The following is a 6591-nucleotide window of genomic DNA, read 5'->3' as shown; positions in this document are numbered from 1 at the left end:
TTTTATAGGCCCAGGAGAGAGAAAATTTGGTACTGATCGGACTTCACGCGCCCCCACTCGTAGGTGTAAGCCAACGCGAGCGCGACACGTGTCCCTGACACTGTGTGAGGGGACACGAAAAGAAACGATACAGGTGCTGCCATAGTTCACGCGCCACCACTCGCAGGTACGGACCAACGCGAGCGCGACACGTGTTCCTGACACTATGTGAGGGGACATGAAAGGCAACTGTAGCACCTCGAGCACACGAAAGGTCTGACACGTCTCCATCACTGACGCATGTCAGCAACAACCAACCACGTACATGGACGATTCGTTTCAACCAAAATGATAGAATTTCGCGCAACGATGAGTAATAAGAAGAAAAGACACCCTATTAAAAGAGCAAACAATTAAGTCTAATATCTATCTTACCTCGCTCGCGCGAGACAAGACACACATTAGACTGGGGGGGCTTGAAGAGGTATGTACCCGCCTCAACACCGAGCGAGGCGGGTCAACCCACAAGATATAGACAAGAGGCTTGAAATCAAGATATTATGAAGGCACAAAGCCAAAACCTATGCGCATGGCGCATATCACATATGCTCATGCATATCACATATGCTCAGGCATCACATATGCTCATGCATCACATATGCTCAGGCATCACATATGCTCACGCATCACATATGCTCACGCGTATCACATGCTCACGCACCATATATGCTCACGCATATCACATCTGCGCGTGACGCATATCACATGCTCACGCATATCACATCTGCGCGTGGCGCATCCGCGCGTGGTGCATATCACATGCTTGTGCATATCACATCTGCGCATGAAACATCTGCGCGTGAGAATAAAGAGAAGACCTCGCGCATCCTCAGGATAGGCGCATATCACACATGCACATAATCAACCTCGTCCTTATCCAAATCAGGATTAGGGCAACCTTGATTGTGCACGTCAGACAACCTTCCAGAAGGTATCTTTTTAAGGAATAAGAATATGCTGATGTTGACAGCTGCCAATGAAAGGTGGACAACTCAGCAAAACCCACGTGCAACTAACCAATGAAAAAGCACCAGGTGTCCCAAGGACACGTGGCGCGAAGCTATAGGAGGAGGCCAAAAAGGCCCTAATTGGGTCTGAGCCCAATCATTGGAAACCCTAGCACTATAAATACCACATCAACTCCACAAGGAGAGGGAGACCCAATTACACAGTATTCAGCTATATTAAGCAATACACTCCAATTTCCTTATTCTCAGATTATTATCTTCTCCTACAAATTCTTATTCTCACACCGGAGGGTTACCCCAAAGAGGACCCCTCTGTCCCTTTCTGAGGGGTAAGTTTACGGTGCTGTTCATTTTGTAGGTGGAAGAATCCAGATTCCAGAGAACCATCGGTGGGATAGCATAATCACACCCGAGGAAAGTAGATCGTCTACTAGTGAGTCGATCCACGTTTCTTCAATAAGATTTATATACTTGTAACCACAACAAGGAGCAACGATTTGTCAATCACGCACAATCTTTAAAATTAATGAGATTAATACTTATAATATGTAATATTTAAAATAATTTTATTGGTATCACACATTTTATCCGTATAACAATATTATTTTGTGTGTTTACAACATAATAATCATGTTTAGGCATTAACTGTAAAGTTGAAGTTGGAGCAAGTAGTTCGTCTACCCAAGAGAGTTGAGCTGAACCCTAGGGTTGAAGTAGCAATATCGAATTGAAGAAGATTGTTCTCTAGTTGATACCCTCCGATCACCACCGAAGTCCGTGGATTCGACCCTCCGTTAACGAACGCAAGACATAACACATTGTCATTCACTTGCACCATAGAGTTTGACCCCGTTATCATCCATACGATGTTCTCGTTTTGAAGAACTAACTCAATAGAGGGAACTGAGGGCCCCACACGTGTGCTTAGCACATTTACTATGCTAAAGCACACGTCAAAGGGGGCCACATGTGCAACTCTAGTTATGTTCCTGGCTGCAGCCTCTCTAATGAAGGCTGAAGTAAGTGAACTATAGATTGAAGTCTCGAGGACCGTGTATGGGTTTACAGTGCTGATTTTGGTCCCACCGTTGCCTCTATTTTGTCGATCGACAACAATGAGGTGTTTAACGGTATGGACTTATTGTCAACCCTGATTGAGCTCACCCCTATAAAATACTCGGCTGATGGCTCGCCTTGTGTAGACGAGGAAGCAGTGCTCACGGGATTAATAAAAAGTCGGGTTGTCCTAAGAGACTGTGAAGCGTCAATATTTGGAAGGAAGTTGTACGGTCCATCCCCGAAGAAAATAACACCGTCAGAGTTCATCGACGACGACAAACAAATGGCAAACTTCCTATCAAAGCTGAAAGCTGCAGCCAGCTGGGTCGGAAGCCCAATTCTAGTCCGACCCAACCCAGCCATTCCAGACACCCCACTTGCAAGTCCTTGCAACAAGAAAGTGGGCGCACAAGAAAACAAATACCTAGAAACATTAACAGGTCGACCAGGATTCGACCCATCAGTTGACCGAACCTGGACAAGGTCCGTGGCCAACTCACCACCCGTAGCAGTCCTAGTAATAGGATTATCCGGAGACACACCACACGTATTATTATTACACCCCGGTCTAGGTGAACCAAAACAATCCCCACACCCGTTGGCTCCTGCCAACGAGCATTGAGCAGACCGGCACTGAGCCGGTCTGTAAGTTGAGGATACATAGTTATTATCACAATCCACCCATAAAAACCGGCCACCAAGATCCACCACTAGGTTTTCCTGCACCAATGGTGTCCTTTGGTTAATACGAGTAACGTATTGGTTTGTTGCGGCGTCTTTCCTCACTGGGACCACCAGTGCGGATGGCCGGAACGACGGTTGTGCTGAAGTGAGACATATTAAGAGAAATACATAGAAGATGAGTGATTTACAGGCAAAGGAAGCCATTAATATTATTAGTGAAAATTGTTGTGTGGTGAATTGGTGGCCACATTGTGTCTGAATTTATAGGTATGATGATGGTTACGTGATGAAGATGATCATGATAATAATATTCAACGAAAGTTGGTTTATAAATATTTAATTAGAATGAAGTTAAGAATCAAGAAAGCAACAAAAATTTGACTTGATTTTGTTCTTATTTTATACAACTCGAGATCTTCTCTCCCTTTTTTAATCTATGATTTTAAATACATTATAAATAACGTACTTATGAAATAGAAACTTACTATTAAAGTACTTATGCTTTACAATTATGTTAAATATATTTTTTGATGAAGGAAGCGAAAACACTTGTTAGCTACTACTTGAGATGAACGTTTTAATAGATTAAATAATTCTAAGCCTGAACTCAAGTATAGGTTGAAGCTCACTTAATAAATAGAGTAAGCTAAGATTCAAAAACCGAGTGGGTTTTAGCTTAAGAATGTAAACAACTAAACGAGCCTATTATTTATATTCTATAAATTTTAAATAAATAATAAATATATTATTACATAGTAAATATATTATTACTTAGTAAATATTTTACAAATATTTGTGGTAGAGATAACCAATATATACTACCCTCCATGGTATTTACGTGAGCTTCCTTTTTTCCTATTTTTTTTCTATTCTACAAATGTTTAATAAATAGTAAATATATTATTACATAATAAATATTATCACATATAGTTATAGTAGAAGGTTAAAGTTAAAATACAAAGTGAGAAAAAAATAAGAAGTGCAACAAGAATTTGTGACCACACAAAAACCTTAAAAATAAAATAAAAAAATCATAACTTAAAATATAAATAAAAACAAACAAAAAAATAAAAAAACTAAAATGTTTCCCCCCATCATTCCTGTAAAAAAAAAAACCGACGAAAAAACACAATATCGAGATCAAAGACACAATGACAAAAATGAACAAAAGACACAATTATAACTAAAAAAACACAATAGATCACAAAATATAACACAATTTGTGTAATATACACAATATCAAGGAAAAAAGACACTTTCAATAACGAAAATAAACACAAAACACTAGGGATGAGCTCGGGATGGTAACGGTACTGACGAGTACCGATCCTGAAATTCGGAAATAGTTGGTACCGGTACCGGTTCGGTACCATTATTTCGTGAAAATTCGGGAAATACCGGTACCGTACCGGTACCATACCGATACCGAAAACTCAAAACTTGTTACCGATTCGGTACTGACAGTACCAAATCGGTACCGAATTCGGTATCGGCACCAATCGGTACCCGTACCGAAAACGCTCATCCCTACAAAACACAATGATATTTTTCACTCAATATTGTTTTTTTTAGAACGAGAAAGCCGGTGAAAACATTTATGTGTTTTTACTGTTTTTATTTTTTTTGTTTTTTATTAAATTTTGAGTTATGAGTTTTTTAAATTTTTTTAAAAAGTTTTTTTATGTGGCTACAAATTCTTTTCATCATTCTTATTTTTGTCCTCCTTTGTAAAACAACTTGACCATACAGTAGAAATAACCTAATAATATTTATTACCCTTCATGGAATTCACGTGAGATTCTTCTTTCATATTCTTAATAATGTCCTCCATGACTAAAATTGATCCATAATTTAGATTTCATCCTTTATTTTCTGCATTGTGTATAAAATAAAGTCATAAATGCATATAAAATAACTGTAACTATATATTTATAAAGTTAACTTTTTAATAAATAATAAAATAAGAGGTATCCAAGTAATACTCAAGTTTGAATAATTACTTACGAAATAAACATAGAACTTGAAATGATGTGAACTTAAACTCAACTTAATCAACTCATCTACATCCATAGTTACCAATTAATTTCCCTAGTTACCAATCAATTTCTTTAATAATGTGTGACTTGCTAGATTGTTATGAATACGCACACTAAAATGATAAATTAAAGCCTGATGATTTATTTGATGACATACTTCTAATTTCCCTTATCGAGCTATCGTGTGATAGTGTTGTTTGAATGTTTCAAAGTAAAAGATTTAACGCCATTAAAAAATTAACTATCTAAAAAATAAGAACAAGAAACGAGTGGTATCAAGTGGAACTCAAATTTAAAAACTTACTCACAAAAATAAATATAAAACTTAAACTAAACTGAACTCGAGTTTAAACTCAAGTCTCGACTTAACTCATTTACTTCCATAGTTTCTAATCAATTTCATTAGCATTGTGATTTGTGACTCACTCGATTGTTATGATCAATACCTGCACCAAATTTGGTTATATGTAAATTAACATAGTTCTATTTAAATAATTTTATTGTCTCTTTTTATAAGAAAGTTATAACTAAAATGATAAATTAAACATTTATGATGATTTATTTGATGACAGCCTTTTTTTCCCCTTTTAGAACTATCGTGCGATAGTGTAGTTTGAATGTTTCAAAAGTAAAAGATTTAATGGTATTTGACTTAATTAAACATTTAAATAATTGGTCAGAAAGTAGAGAACATGAAATATAAAACTAATTTATTTTTCAACTACTGATACGGTGCATGGTACAGGTAATAAATAATGTGGATATACATGAACTTTTGAAGTTGACGTCATATCATCGTCACGTAACGGGTTTAAAAACCAAAACCGCTTTAGGTTGAAACCGGTTCGATATAGTCAACAAAAGTCAAAACCAGTTTATGATCAGTTTCAGTTCGGGTTGAAGCAGTTTTTTGACGAGGTTACGACCGGTTTCGGTTTGGGTTTTGACCAGATTTTGGCCGGTTTCGGTTTGGTTAACTGGTTTGAAACTAGTTTTGGTGAAGAGAATTACAAGCCAATTTCGAACCTACGGTTTCAGTCAGTTCCAAACCGGTTTCTCTATAATCGGTTTGGTTTCGGTTCAATTTTTGGGTCGGGTCGATTAATAGGTTCGTTTGCCCACCTCTAAAATTGTCGATGTGAATGGCAATTTCTAACCTTATCCGAATACATACGAGCATGATATGAAAATAATCATGCTTTTGTTTAAGATACCTGACCCTTTTACGTGTCAATCCATTTAACACGTATAGTAAAATTAAGCGGCTTGTGTTTGTGTTACCCCTATAGCATTAACGCCTTTCAAGTTTTGTTGTGTGTAGTGGCCCGGTGTTACTGTTACAAACAGATAATCAAAGGCTTCCTTTACTTTCAATTAGGGGTGTTCAAGAACTATGATATCCGAAAAAAACCGAAATCCGGAACCGGAACCGAAACCGAAACCGAAACCCGAATAATCCGATCCGAATTCTTATTCAGATATTCGGATCGGATCGATCCGAATATCCGAATAACTAATTCGGATTCGGAAATGGATTTCAAAAATTCCGGATAGTTCGGATTATTCGGATATTCGAATATATAACATGTTATTTGTATATATAGCCAAGTCCATTAACATTTACAATAACTTTATAACCATAACTTCATTATTCGTTCAATCAACCTAACACACCATAGACAAAAATGTCATAACACCCCGTCGTTATACGCTCTAACACTGCTTAACTTCCTTGTTCTTGTAGTGTTTTATTTTTATTTTTCAGTTTTTTTATGTTTATTTAATAAAATTTAAGTTTGTATATT

At 37.1% G+C, this 6591-nt stretch overlaps 1 pseudogene; it reads right to left on the bottom strand.

The window, feature by feature from the left end:
• Positions 1 to 1576: 1576 nt before the first annotated feature.
• On the bottom strand, positions 1577 to 3015 carry LOC143541597 (putative aspartic proteinase GIP2 pseudogene; annotated as a pseudogene).
• Positions 3016 to 6591: the final 3576 nt, after the last annotated feature.

Source organism: Bidens hawaiensis, unplaced genomic scaffold (assembly GCF_021521415.1).
Source record: "Bidens hawaiensis isolate Kalapana, Puna unplaced genomic scaffold, B.hawaiensis_p1.1 tig00012615_1, whole genome shotgun sequence".
Classification (NCBI taxonomy): domain Eukaryota; kingdom Viridiplantae; phylum Streptophyta; class Magnoliopsida; order Asterales; family Asteraceae; genus Bidens; species Bidens hawaiensis.
Note: the sequence above shows the minus strand (reverse complement) of the source record. Positions and strands in the feature narration are given on the sequence as shown.